Below are 14,384 nucleotides of genomic sequence, written 5' to 3'. Positions count from 1 at the left end.
TTAGATGGAGGGGTGGAGTGAGGGGGTAAGAGAGAGTGTGTCTAGGTGATCTATGCACACGATAAAAACAACTTCAAAATTCACTAATAATAGCCACACTTACATAGTACATATGACATGGTGCACTATGCTCAATGTGTCACAATAGCTATGACGGGCACAATTCTTTTCATCCCTGTATTACTAATTTTCAGAAGAATGAAGAAGAAAATTTAAGATTTATTTGAAACTGAAATTAATTCCTACTTACCAAACTATCTGCTATCTGAAAAACATAACACATTGGGACCGGCCCCGCGGCTTAGCGGTTAAGTGTGCGTTGCTCCAATACTGGCGGCCCGGGTTCGGATCCTGGGCGCACACCGAGGCACCGCTTCTCCAGCCATGTTGTGGCAGCGTCCCACATACAGCAACTAGAAAGATGTGCAACTATCACATACAACTATCTACTGGGGCTTTGGGGAGAAAAAGGGGAAAAAAAGGAGGAGGATTGGCAATAGATGTTAGCTCAGGGCCAGTCTTCCTCAGCAAAAAGAGGAGGATTGGCATGGATATTAGCTCCGGGCTGATCTTCCTCACACACACAAAAAAAAAACCACAAAGAAACCTCACACTATATAAAACAAAACCTTGTTATTTACGTAAAAAAAAAAACCAAAAAACATAACATACAAGGTGACACTGAGGGAAAATAAACAATAAGTCAACTCCCAGGGTCCAAGAACTATTTTACCAGAGGTGAATTTTAGCAAATACAATTTCCACTGCATTCCAAGGAAACAAACCTTGAGTTTGATAATGTCACCTGACCTGGGTGTCTGGGGGAGGCCCAGGCAGGGAGGTGGCATCCGAACTCCCTTCTTTTCAGACAGGAAGGTTGGCCAACACCAGGCAGGAATTCAGGCCTCCTGGTTCCCAGCACAGTCAGGGGGCCTCGCAGGGAACACTTCAGGCTTCACCCTGACGCCCCGAGTTTGCCAAGTGCCCTTGGAAACCCTGCCACACGGTCGCATAACCCATTCCCTCCAATCAAAGGCAGCGGTGAGAAGCAGCAGGAGAGACGGGAGGAATGAGAAAAGGGCTGGTGGATCGGGTACAGTGTCCAAAACAATTACATTCTGGAGAGGAAAGGTGGGACAGGGAGGAGATGGCGGTTGGTTTATTTGGGGGAGAAAAGGGTCGCAATGAAAGAAAAACCACGACGACTCTGGCTAAGTAGAAAGCATTAAAAGAACAAGTGGTGGGCAGGGAGCCTAGTGGTTAAGTTCTGTGCGCTCCATTTCAGTGGCCTGGGTTTGGATCCCGGGCGCGGACCTACACCACTCATTGGCAGCCACGCTGTGGCGGCAACCCACATACAAAATAGAGGAAGACTGGCACAGATGTTAGCTCGGGGACAATCTTCCTCAGCAAAACAAAAAGTAAAATAAAAATAAAATAAAAGGATGAGCAACTCCTAGAAGAAAAGAAAACAGGAATCAATGAAAAAACACAGCAGACAGAAGCACAAGTGCTGAGCTAGGATGGCTATCTAATATGACACCTGCCGGACTGTGTTTCCCTGTGGAGCAGCGTGGAGCCCAGGAGGCAGGTGCAGAGGCTGGCAGAGGCCGACAGCACAGGGCCTGGAGGCAAGTGCCGGTGTCGTCTCTGCTAGGAATGGACTTGGGGAGCAGGAAAGGTGTTTTCTGAACCACCACCATGTGACACGACAGCAGGCAATTTAGCACCTGAATTCTGAGCTCCCTGTGATCCTCACGTCGGAAAATGATGAAGGAAGAACACACATCTGAGCCACCCTCGGGTGGGGGAAGGCAGAGGGGGTGCTGGGAAAGCTTACAGGAGTGAGGTAGGAGGAGGGGGCGACTGGCTTCCTGGGCATTCAAGACGCCCCGTGTGCATCTGTTTTAGAAAACATTTCCGAGTTCATTTATAGACGAGTGACAGATGCTAGATTAGCACCGAAGTATGGTGGGCCCCTTCCCTCCCAGCCAGCAAGGAAGCCACACTCATCGGGAAGCTGGGGGATTTCCCATTTGCAAGGCCTGGAAAACCCACAGCTGTACGTGGCTCCTGCGGTGGGGAGAGGGGTGAGGGTCCTCAGTAACATCTGCAGCCCACGAACTCGTGCCAGGTGCTGGGCCGGCCACTTTGTGCCTGCCTCCATGTCACCCCGAGTGACTTTAACCCCAATTTCACCAGTAAAGAAACTGAGGGCATACACCTTAAACATACACAATTTTGATTTGTCAATTATACCTCAATGAAGCCAGAAAAATTATTTTTATATCATTTTAATTATGGAAATAAAATATTTGAATATTAGAAGGGAAAAAAATGAGCCAAAGGGCAGGTAACTTGCCAGGTGTCACACAGCTGTTAACTGGCAGAACTGAGATTCAAACCAAGTCTGTGTGTATCTCCCGTCAGCCACCAGGAGAGAAAATAACAGAATCCTCATTTTTCTGTTAAGGTTCCTTTGATGAACACAAGGGCCCAGTCCCAGCCTTGGATTTCTGTCCTACAGCAGCTGGAGCATCCAAATGTCCTCTCGTCTCCATGTAGCTACCTGGAAATCCAGTCTGCTCTGTGCTTACAGACTCCAGCCCCCAGTACAGAAAAGTTTCTATGAGGGGGATCTGTGGGCCACTTCCCGGCATCTGAGGTGGCGTGGTGACAGTACACCAACAACGTCATGGCTGAGCAGAAAGGGGACGGGCATCACGTGGCTACCTCCATTTCCTGGTCACCTGTCCAGACCAAGGTCACTGGGCTGCTCACCCTGGGTAGACACGGAGCGTGCCGCAGAAATTCCTTTTGCTTACATAACCAGAGAAGCCACCAACCACCTCGGCTCCTGCTCGCCCAGGCTGCTAGGACTGCAATCCTTGCCTGCTGGACTTAGTAGAATTTCTCATTTTAACACTGTCTCCTTTTCAAAACCCTCTTATTCCTCTCACCATGAATCTCAAACTGTGAGACAGTCTATGCATCCACATGTCCCTGAAAATCAGCTTTCTCCCCAAGCGGTGGCTTTTCCGTGTCCCTCAGAAACCCCTGACCAAGCCCAAGGGCAGATTTAAACGAACGGAGGGGACAGGTGTCAAAGAGACCCGTGTCGCTTGCTGCTGCCTCTAGTTAACATAGCACGGGTTCTAAGACATCGGGGACCTACCGGAGGGTAACTCTCAAACAGGACAAATCTCCAGGGGTCAATCTAATAAGTGAAAATGCTTGTTATATATAATTTTTTTTAACCAAATAGCCTAGGAAGCCTCAGGCAAAGTGACCGTCACTGGTATGGACAGGTTTTAAATGTTGCAGAGCTTGTAGGAGTAGATATAATTTTATTAAAATGCCTACTAGTCACTATCCTCCTGCAGAGTGAGATGGACAATGTTCAATTTTCCATGCAGGGCACACGGGTGGGGGAAGATGGAAGGTCATCAGAAAAGCCTTCAGTTTACAAAAAGCACAAAAGGGAGGGTCATCCCAAATGTTCAGAAATAACAAGATGCTTTAGCCACTCAAATATCAAGTTACAAAGGACGAGTTGCTTAAATTGACTACATAAATGCAATAACCGGCAGGGCTACCTCTGCGCCTCATGCAGAAGGACGGCTGAGTCTGAGTTGCCTGTCAGCACGCACCTGGCTCGGGGCAGGAAGACAGTCCGAGCAGACAGACAAGGGGCAGGCAGAGAAGTGCGAACCTTTCACGGGTGCACACAAAGAACCAATTCTAAGAGATGCCACAAAGAAATGGAAAAGCTGGAAAGATTTACAATTACAATTTATATTTTTAGAGTTCATTTGAAGAAGGGAAGATGCCTAAAATCTTCTTTTGGGACTAGATAATAAATGTACATAAAACAAAATTCAAAAGGTATAAAAGGGTATTTGGTTAAAAAGTCCACTGTCCTCCAGCACCAGGCTACTCCCCTGGAGGCAACCACATTGGTTTTCCTGTGCATCCTTCCAGAGACATTCTGTGTCAGACATTCTGTGTCAGGTTCTGAGTGTGATTCGCACACAACGGTGGGCCACAGCCGGCTTACACGGGCTTGTACGAATCATGTCTCTCCCCAACTCCACTACTAGTGGAGTCAAGCTGATAGCTTGAAACTGACACTTGTACAAACAGGGCATCTTTTTTCTTCTTTTTGGAATTAGTACTTCCAAAGCCCTTCCAGGGCAGTCCAGGAGATCAAACTATTTTCACAGTAACACTGAGATGTTATTGCTCCTTTTCTCTCACTGGTGTGCAGGAGAGTTTTCCAGAGGCGACATGATATATTAATTTGCAAAAGATTGAATACAGAGGCAGACATAAAAATTCCGCTGTCTTCTATTAAGTCAGATACTAAAGAGATTTGTAAAAAAGTACACAATACCACTCTTTCCACTAAGACTTTTTTTTTGAGAAATAGTTATTTTTCATAAAAAATGCTATTGACATTAACTGTAATGGATTTATTATGGTTATTTTAAAATTAATAAATAAATATTTAAACATTTCTTCTGTTTTAATTTCTAACGCAGTAAATATAGATAATCCATATAAACAAAAGTTATTTGGGGTCTTCAATAATTTTTAAGAGTATAAAGGGATCCTGAGACTAAAAGGTTTAAAATCCTTGTCCCTTGCTTTTTTCATTTAATGTATCATGGAAATTTCTGTATCACTTCTTTTTTTAGTTTGAGTTCTCCCAGAAGCAGATTTTGCAACAAGGATTTGGAGGGAACAGTATCTGTGGGAGGAAACAGAGAAGGAGACAGTACGGGGCATGTTAATTGGCTTCCCGAGGGAGAGAGCATCCCCGGCTACAGGCAGTGCTGAGGGCGCTGATGGAGGTGTCCAAGGGGCCGGAGGGAGAGCAGGGCCAAGCCAGGCCCTCTGGGCGAGCTCCGAGGCAGAAACTTGTGTACCATTCCCTTCCACCTCCTCACCACACTGCCCGGTGCTCTGCACACTCGATGGAGACTCACTCTATGGAAACAATAGGCTACCTGCGTGGAAGGCGCTCTGCTGAGAGCTTTACAGTCCAACCTCACCTAACAATCCTAGGAGGTGGAAGCTCTTGTTAGTCTCATTTTACAAGTGAGGAAACTGAGGCACCGTTTTAGAGCCAGAAGAGACCTCAGAGATCATCTTGTTTTATAGGTATGGGACTCAAGGCTCAGAAAGGTTAGGAACATGCCCTAGATCATACCACTGGGAGCGGCCCCTGGTCTCCCTGCCCTGTGCTTTGGGGGCTCCACGCCCAGCCGTGACAGGAGCTCTTGGTGCTGGTGGGGGGACTGTCTTTCATGCAAGGGATCAACTGGCTGTACAGCTTATTCACAGGGATCGCAACCAACACGGGGGCAGAGATGGGAGGACCAGGAGGATAAGATGGAACCTGGGAACTCTGTTGGAGGGAAGGACGGGTAAACACCCAAGATAAAAGTAACAGGAAGGAAAGAGCAGTCAGAACCCCAAGGTCAGAAGATACTACATTAGGGTTTCTATAACAACCATAACTCACACCGAGTAAACAGGCTGCAGGCCACAGCTGTGCGGACGACCACCCATGCTTACAATTTTGTGATCTGGACACGAATAATTTTAAACTCTAACATATACCTACAGGACTTTTTTCCTTTGGGGGAAAAATAATGTCAATCGAAGCAAATTCTGGGGGAAAAAAATCTACTTAGGGAATGACTTCGTCAATGTTTAAACGGGCATATCTTGATTTTCCTCATCTTTCAGCTTCTAAAGACCTATAACCAAATCTTTCTGTCACTTACAGAGCCTCCCGCACTTGAAAATTATGATCCGGAGTCACAGCAATGAGCAAAGGCCAGGAGGGCAAAGAACCTGGGCCAGGAGGTCTTTTACTTCCCAGTGATCTTAGGTTAAGCCCAGCACGAAGTCTAGGGTCAGCCAAGGATGGAAATCCTGGTGCAGAGGAAACCCTCCACAACCATTAACCGTTATTAATTACTAATACATTCCATCAAAAAACGCAGAGAAAATGAGAGCGACAACAAAACTAAACGTGACCTGGATTAAGATTGTCTTTGATCACTATTATTATTTCCACCACGCAAAGTTAGGAAGTCAACTTCTATACATTTTTCTAAACACACAACTTCAAAACTTCTATTGACAGAAAGACCTGAGCATTCAATTATGTGTAAAGATTCAAAATCAACTGTTCATTATAGGGCTACCCAGTCAATAACAACACACTTCGAAGTTCAGTGGGGATATCTCAACTATGTAATTAAAACATACCATAAAGCAGCTGGAAGGAAATATGCCAAAATGTTAATTACCTCCAATTAAGAGGATTATGGATGATTTTTTTAATATATTCCCTGACTTTCCAAATATTCTACAATGAGCATGCAATTCTTTGATAATGAAAAATAAATTTTTAAAAATGAAAAAATAAGAAGTATCGCAATCTTTACTGCCCAGGCAGGTCATATTCTAAGTTACGTCCACAAATAGCAATAAGCTAAGAATGTAAAATCAAATCATTTAACTTTTAAACATAAAACACTGATACTCTAAGAAACAATGTAACAACTGATACATTAGTGAAGACCTTTTATTTCATAACTGTCCCTGAATTATTGCCTCTGAAGGTGCAGAAAGCTCCTCAGTATGGGGAGAGGAGGAGATCAGAAAAAAGTCTCAACTTACAAACCCATGTGTGAATAACAAGGTGAAAAGATCAGCTTTGAACACTAAGGAAATGGCTTTTACCTGGTGGGTGTATTATACGCTCTATCAATGCATTTGCCTGATACTTGAATTATTTTTCAAAATAATCCAAATTTCATGGGAGGGAAAAAAAAACCCCAGACCAAGTCTTCTGGATCAGGGATCCAAGCAGAACGCTGAGGCAGGTCATTTAGAGGGTTTGTGGCTGGCTGGGGAAACTAATGGACTGGAGAGCAGCTCAGCATTCTCCAGGGCCGAGATGCCCAACCTACTGGGCTTCTGCATCTGGATGACGATGACTGTTACATGGGGTCCTTTCTTCAGGGTTCTGTTGTGTCTGAGCTCCCTGGGAGATGTTCTGACCTGCACTTGGAGCCCTCCTTTCACTCCTTAAAACTGGACCAAACTGGGTACTCAGAGACCTGGGGGCCCTGGCCCAGGACCAAGCAGCAGGAGGCAGTGGGGAGAGAGGGGAGGTGAGGAGGTCTGGGGAGTGGAGGAGGGGCCAGGCCACAGAAAAAGGAAGGAGTGTGGTGAGGTCACTGGTTACAAGGAGTCACGCAAGATTCTGACTTGGGGGAAATTCTCCTGGGTAAGAGCTGGGACGAAAACTGACACAGCAATGTGAGCAAGGGCCACCTGGTGGGTGACTCCTTGACAAACCTTTTGCCCTCGCAGGATCATTGGTCTCTTTCCTAATGTCCCACGGGTTTCCAAAGGAAAACGTTCTCTGGTGCTGCCCAGAGGGGGCTGTGAGTGACCTGGTGCCTCTCTACCAAGTTCTTTTAAGAGAATCAGCCGCTCCTGAGAGCAGCCAGACCAGGCCTCTGGGAGAGCGGCGTGAGGCTAATCAGAGGCACCAGAGGCTTGCGGCTGGCCCGAGTCACACAGGCCCAGAAATGGGAAGTACTTGGGCTTCCTGAAACCTCGAGGTTCAAAACCCAGCCAGCTGACTCAGGATTCTGCCCCACTACACTGGAAACGTCCACTGGACTCAGGACTCACCCTTGAGCTGAGGTCCGGGAAGATCTGGCCCCGGCAGCCCTGACCTCAGGCTGCTCAGGGAAAAACCCTCCCCATCTCCCAGGTCCTGTCTCCAGATGTAAAGTGAGGCAAACCCTCACCCCCAGAAGGTCTCCGGGAGAACGTGAGCCCCAAAAGAGGAATGTGATTGGAACCCGAGACCACAGGGACAGTGGGGGTGCAGCACTGCCACATGGAAAAGGTAAAGCAGAGAGGATGTGCTCTGAACATTTTAAAGGTGTTATTAATAAAACAAACTCAAGGATTTAAAAAGTTTAACTAAGACCTAACTAAACCATACTTCATCCTTTTCACAACTGTGACACCACATGATCTGACTTTGATATCTCTGTGCCACAGGTCATACTGATATTTAAAAATGAAACATGGAGGGCCTGCCCTGCGGCTTAGTGGTTAAGTGCGCCGCGCGCTCTGCTGCTGGCGGCCCGGGTTCAGATCCCGGGCGCGCACTGACGCACTGACGCACTGCTTCTCCAGCCATGCTGAGGCCGCGTCCCACATACAGCAACTAGAAGGATGTGCAGCTATGACATACAACTATCTACTGGGGCTTTGGGGGAAAAAATAAATAAATAAAATTTGAAAAAAAAAAAAATGAAACATGGAAGGACCAGCCCAGTGGTGTAGTGGTTAAGTTTGCGTGTTCTGCTTTGGCGGCCCGGGGTTCACAGGTTCGAATCCTGGGTGTGGACCGACACACTGCTCATCAAGCCACGCTGTGGCGGTGTCCCACATACAAAATAGAGGAAGATGGGCACAGATGTTAGCTCAAGGCCAATCTTCCTCACCAAAAAAAAAACAAAAGCAAAGAAACATAGAGAAGTAGGACAGCCACTAGCATCCACATAGTGCTGGCTCCACAGGCTGAGTGCTGTGCATGTTAATCCAGGCAACCCTCACATGAGCACTCTAATTTTGCAGGCAGAGAACTGAGCAAGATGGGGGTGGGGGGGTGCTGCTGCAGAGAGCCAGGGAGAGGGAAAGCAGTGCGGTGGACCAGGGGGTGATGGCCTCATTCCAGGCTTCCGAGAAGAGCTGGGACCCAGGAATGGGGCATGACCATCCCTGGCTTTGTTTTCTCCCTTCCCGCTGAGCACCCACTTGTGGGCTGGGCTTGGATGGAGGAGCAAGTCAACAGCCAGATGGACCCTCCGGCCACCAAGGTAGGGACAAGTGCCGTTGATGTCAAAGAAAACGGAATTCCCTGCTAAACTTTTTTTTTTTTTTTTGTGAGGAAGATCAGCCCTGAGCTAACATCCGTGCTAATCTTCCACTTTTTGCTGAGGAAGACCGGCTCTGAGCTAACATCTATGGCCAATCCTCCTCCTTTTTTTCTCTTTCTCCCCAAAGCCCCAGTAGATAGTTGTATGTCATAGTTGCACATCCTTCTAGTTGCTGTATGTGAGATGCGGCCTCAGCATGGCCGGAGAAGCGGTGCGTCGGTGTGCGCCTGGGATCCGAACCCGGGCCGCCAGTAGCGGAGTGCACGCACTTAACCGCTAAGCCACGGGGCCGGCCCCCCGAGCTAAACTTTAGGGTCAGCTCGAACTAGGTTAAAATTCGGCTCCATGTATGTTTAGCTTCTAACACCGGGCAACGTGCTTACGCACCCAAGGCTCGGTGATTCTGTAAAATGGACCCAAACACACTACCTCCTCTCAGGAGATTTTGTGAAAACTACAAAGGAGAAAGCGCCTGGCATACAGCACTCAGTAAATGTTACCTATTATAAAGCCCCTTTTAAAAATAGATTCTTAAAGCACGTGTTAATAGTGAATATTTTAAAGAGCTGCAAAATTAGATTAAATAGCTAAAAGCTTTGAAAAAGTTTTGTAACTTTTCTTTTAAATGAAAGAAACAAACTGGAAGGGGGTGAGAGCACATAAAATGCTCTCCCTTAGGACAGGAAGAATGTTCCCATGCCACCCGATCTTCGGGGCCCGGCTGGGAGAGCGGGGCTCTCGGAACCCGGCCCTCTTGGCAGTGGCCTCATGCCCATGGGACTTGCAGGACATGTTTGCAATTTGTTTTTATTTTTAGACACATCTGCAAACGCAGTTTGAAAAGTACCAGTCCTCACAAAACCAGGGCAATTTTCCCCTGAGTTTTTCTGAAGCTGTAATTGTCGCTGGCCGCCTTATTTAGGCAGAGCGCAGCCTCGTCTTCCAGTGGGCTGCGAAGGACAACCACACACCCGTGCCTGCCTGCCACCTAGTGCCTTACCCCACGGACGCTGCATCTTTTGAATGTGACTAGACGTGATGTCTCCCTCAGCTAAGGGGTTCTACTTATTAAGCTCTCCCTGGCCTCATGAAGGGCGACCTCCTTAGACATTAATAGCAGGAGGCGCCCAACTCAGCTTATAACTCTAACCCTGGCATCCCGAAGCTGGGGCTCAAGGAGGAAAGGAGGGCCAGCACATCCCAGTAGCTACCCATGTGACTGACTCGACAATGGTGACTAATTTTCCTAGGAGATAGAAGCTGAGTTTCCTCTGCAGTTCCCACTTTTTCAAGCGTGGTGTCTTGTGACCACATGAGCTAATGAGAGAGTTGGGGCATAGCCTGGTGTAAGCTATCCCCCACCCACACAAGCCTCCATCCTCTGATTTATTAGCTCCATGCTCAAAGAAAAGACCAGTAAGTGATTTATTCAACTGAGCTATCAATGCCCTTATAGCTACTGATGCCACTGTGTTTCACTGGCCAGTGACCACTGAAAAATCACACAAGAGAGAAGAGGAGAGGTGGCCGTTGGTAGAGAACAAGTAACCAAGAGGGCTGACTCTAAATAGATGTGTTTCAAGTGGGATTAACAATGGAGGAAGGGCATGTTCCCAGGTGAGCTGCAGAGAAAAACCCGGCTCTAAAACAACAGTTTGTCAAAAGTCAGCGACTAAGAGCGACTAACTAGTTTCATCATTCAGCAACTAACAGGCCACTCCAAGTGAAACAGCACCACCCCTCTTTGACACACCGAGGGCCCGATGCCAGCATGGAGAGCCCTTAGCTTGGCATGTGCGGGTCATGTGTGACAGCTAGTTCCAGAAACCACAAGAGCTCTGGGCTGAAACAATGATGTTGCAAGAGATACCGAAGCGTCAGAAGAGAGAGAACAAGTGTCCAATCTGGAGGGGAAAAGAGCAAGAGCACGGGGATGCTCACAAAGCACATAAAATATCCATTTTTTTTTTGTCGTGTGTGCTTTTTTTGAACTTTGAGTTTTAATTTTTAAAATTATCATATACTAAAATTTACTCTCTGGGGGGAGGGGTGTACAGTTCTCTGAAAGATAACACAAGCAGACAGCCCTGTAACCACCATCAAGAGGAGGATACCAAGGGGCCGGCCCGGTGGCACAGCAGTTAAGTTCGTGTGCTCCACTTCAGTGGCCCCAGGTTCGCAGGTTCGGATCCTGGGCGTGGACCAATGCACCACTTGTTAAGTCATGCTGTGGCGGCGTCCCATACAAAGTAGAGGAAGATGGGCACGGATGTTAGCCCAGGGCCAATCTTCCTCAGCAAAAAGAGGAGGATTGGCAAGAGATGCTAGCTCAAGGCTAATCTTCTTCACAGAAAAAAAAAGAGGAGGATACCAAAAAGTTCCATCACCCTAAGATTAATTCTGCAAAAAATTCCCCAAACTTACTTTAGCCAATAATGGGCACAATGAATAATAATGATAGCAACCATAATTCACCACTTATCATCAAAATTAAGTGCCAAGAAAAAAAGCCACACCCAACCTCCCAGACACTAACACCCAATTATTTTTGCTGGTTGGCTAGTAACCTTCACGTGTTCCTGTATTATAAAACTGGAGGTATTTAAAAGTCACAGCCCCAAATTTTTCATCATGGTGTCAATACAATTCATAAAAGCCCGTTTCTTTCCTCATTGCTTCTGGGGCTTTCTAGACAGCTCTAAAAAGTGGCAGGCAGGACATTCCTGCAGGAGATTAAATTTTTACCAGAATCATATCTCTGTCAGGGTTAACTCCAATTCTTCTCTTCCTAAATATAAGACATTCTGCTATTCCTTTGCTCCTGTAAGAAATGCTTAGGAACTTAGAAGTAACCAAAAGGAAATGTGTGAAAAAAATGTTGCAATGTGGTTCCGTCTGACAGATTATTGCGATGCTGACTATCTCGGTTACTAGGTCCTAACCGGGCCCTCTTCTTGCCATAACTAATGCTTTGTGTATGGTGGGGGAAGAGAAGGACATAAAATTTTTCTTTTATATTACTTCCACAAGGAGACGGCGTCTCTGGTAAAACCCACCCTCAGCGGCATTTTGACAGATTTTAAAGGCTCTGGTTGTACCCGTGAATTTCATTTCAAGGGCCACGCACACACCAGCTAACTCACTAGTAGGAACAGGCTGCACTGACCCCACCTTTCTTCTGGAATCCAAGAGGCTCTCCATTCATTTAGTAAATATATTTATTGAGCACCTACTAAGTTATCAGACACTGGGGTCGTAGCCGGGGATGTAAAACTGTAAAGAAGATACAAAATCTTGCGTAAATCTCAGCACTGAGGGTGAGGGAAGCTGACAGGGTCCTGTGTGGTGATATGAAACGGGAAACTAGGGATGGGTGGTTAAAGAAAAAACAGAAAACTGAGGGGGTGGGCGTTAGGAGTGTGGATAACAAAAGGATCTCCTCCATCTCTCTCATTTACATACCAAGCTAGCCCGGGAGCTCACTTCCTAGCCTCAGTCTCCTGCAGCGGTAGCTTGCTGGCACTCTACGCGTTGCCCTTATCACGTTAAACATTCAAAAGTTACTTTAAGAAGGTGAAGTTGAAAATTTTCCGCCTCTGAAGTGCTAGCCCTATTCCGCGCACCCTTTTTAGGTTAGGTTAGCTTTTGCGTGTAAAATCCTTCCAGACAGACCACCGAGCATTCAAACTCGTTTACCTCTGTAAAAACACCTTGTAAAAAATATATATGCATCGGCACACAAGGCCCTCCCGAGTGCTGCGGCACGACGCGCCGGTAAGGCGAGGGCAAGCTCTGCCCTCGTTTCCTCGTGGGAAACCACGTTTGAAATAAAGAGAGGAAGGGGGCAGTCACGAGGGGCGGCGAGCGCCCCGGGCCCCGGCCCCGCGGCCGGCCGGGAAGGCCTCGCGCCAGCCGGGGTGCACACCCAAGGCGCCGGGCCCGCCTCCAGCTCCCGGGCAGCGGGAACCGCGAACCGCGCCGTGGACGGCGGGGAGGGAGCGCTGCGCCCCCTGGCGGCGGGGTCCGTCCCTGTCTGCTCCCGGCCGCCGCCGCCGCCGCCGCCGCCGCCGCCGCCGCCGCGGGCCTGCCTCGCTCCATTTGCAGACTCGGGAGGTAGCGTCCTCCGAGCGGCGGCTCCTCGGGCCTCCCGCTCCCCGCTCGGCATCTCGCTCCAGTCCCCGCCCCCTTCTCCTGCCCTGACACCCCCTGCTACACGCCGAGCCGTCCCCAACGCAGCCCGGCCGAGCGCGAGCGCCGAGCCCACCGCCGGCTCCGCAGAGCCTTCCGCCAGCCCCGGCCGCTCCATCGCGGCGCCCGGCGGGGGTGCGGGGTCGGCGCGCGGCGCGAGTGGGGCGGGCGGCGGCGCGGACCGTTCCACTCTGCGTCCCCCCCGCCCCCGCGCGGCGCGCGTGCTCCCCGGAACGCCATGGAGCCGCCGCGCTCGGAGCGGGCACAAAGGGGCGCGCGGCACAATGGGCGCGGCGAGCCCGTGGGCGCCGGGCGCCCGCTCCGGCGGCTCGGCCCCGCGCGGGGGTGGGCGCTCCTCCCGGCGGGCGCGCTCTGGGCAGCCCCCCTTCGCGTCCCCTCCCCTGCTCCCGCCCCCACCCCGGCATGGATGTTGCAGCCACTCTCCCGTCCGGCCGCCCCGGAGCCGCCGCCGCGCGGCCGGCTTGATCCGCCCCGCACTTACCTGGGACACGAGTTCTGTACTTTGCCGAGCGGGCCCGCGCCGAGTTTGGGCGCCACGTGGGGGGGGCGGGGGAGCGCGAGGCCGGGGAGTGGGGGCCGCGCGCGGAGGGCCTGGCGGGGCGGCCCGGGGAGTTGCTGGGGGCGGCGGGCGGGCGCCGTGTATTTTCCCCTCTCTTTGTGTGTGTCCGTGCGCTGCGCTCTCGCGTGACGTGACGGGACTCCGTGTGTCATTTCCGCACAAGGACACAGGAGCCCCCGCTGCAGTGGAACCACAACCCCTCCGCCCCCACCCCCGGCCCGCCCCTCCCCCTCAGCGGGGCACACGCGGGACCGGCGGCGGCGCTCGGGCGTGAACGGCCGCGGCGGGGAGCTGGGGCGCGCTCTCCGGGGCCCCGGGCGGCCCGGCGCGCTCGGCAGGCGCCGCGCAGCTCCACGTGGGCCCGCGCCGGCTGCCCGGGGTGGGGGCGGCGGCCGCGCACCCACGGCGCGGCGCGCAGCGCCGGCTCCCGGTGTCCGGTGCACGCCGTGTGTCCTCCCCCCGCGAGTTGTTTCCCTAAAACGTGGTTTCTCAGACCGGAGGAGTTTGACCTGAAAAGCCTCTTTTTCTACTTTTTTTCCTCCGCGGGACGGCAGTGTGCGGGGCGTCTCCTCCTCTGGCGCCCGCGCCTCTCCCGCATTTTTGGCATCTTGGCCGGCCCCCGGCCCCGGGCG

The 14,384-nt window shown here is 50.3% G+C and overlaps 1 protein-coding gene across 1 annotated transcript in view; it reads right to left on the bottom strand.

The window, feature by feature from the left end:
• BEND3 (BEN domain containing 3) overlaps window positions 1–13,891 on the bottom strand; it is a 34,425-nt gene extending 20,534 nt beyond the window's left edge. Inside the window, exon 1 of the mRNA XM_058566524.1 lies at window positions 13,675–13,891. The gene's annotated coding sequence lies outside the window, so the exon portion shown is untranslated. The remainder of the gene's footprint in view (window positions 1–13,674) is intronic.
• Between the last annotated feature and the right edge of the window lie 493 nt (window positions 13,892–14,384).

The sequence above is a fragment of the Diceros bicornis genome, chromosome 23 (genome assembly GCF_020826845.1).
Source record: "Diceros bicornis minor isolate mBicDic1 chromosome 23, mDicBic1.mat.cur, whole genome shotgun sequence".
NCBI lineage: Eukaryota > Metazoa > Chordata > Mammalia > Perissodactyla > Rhinocerotidae > Diceros > Diceros bicornis.
This window is presented reverse-complemented; position numbering and strand designations above follow the sequence as displayed.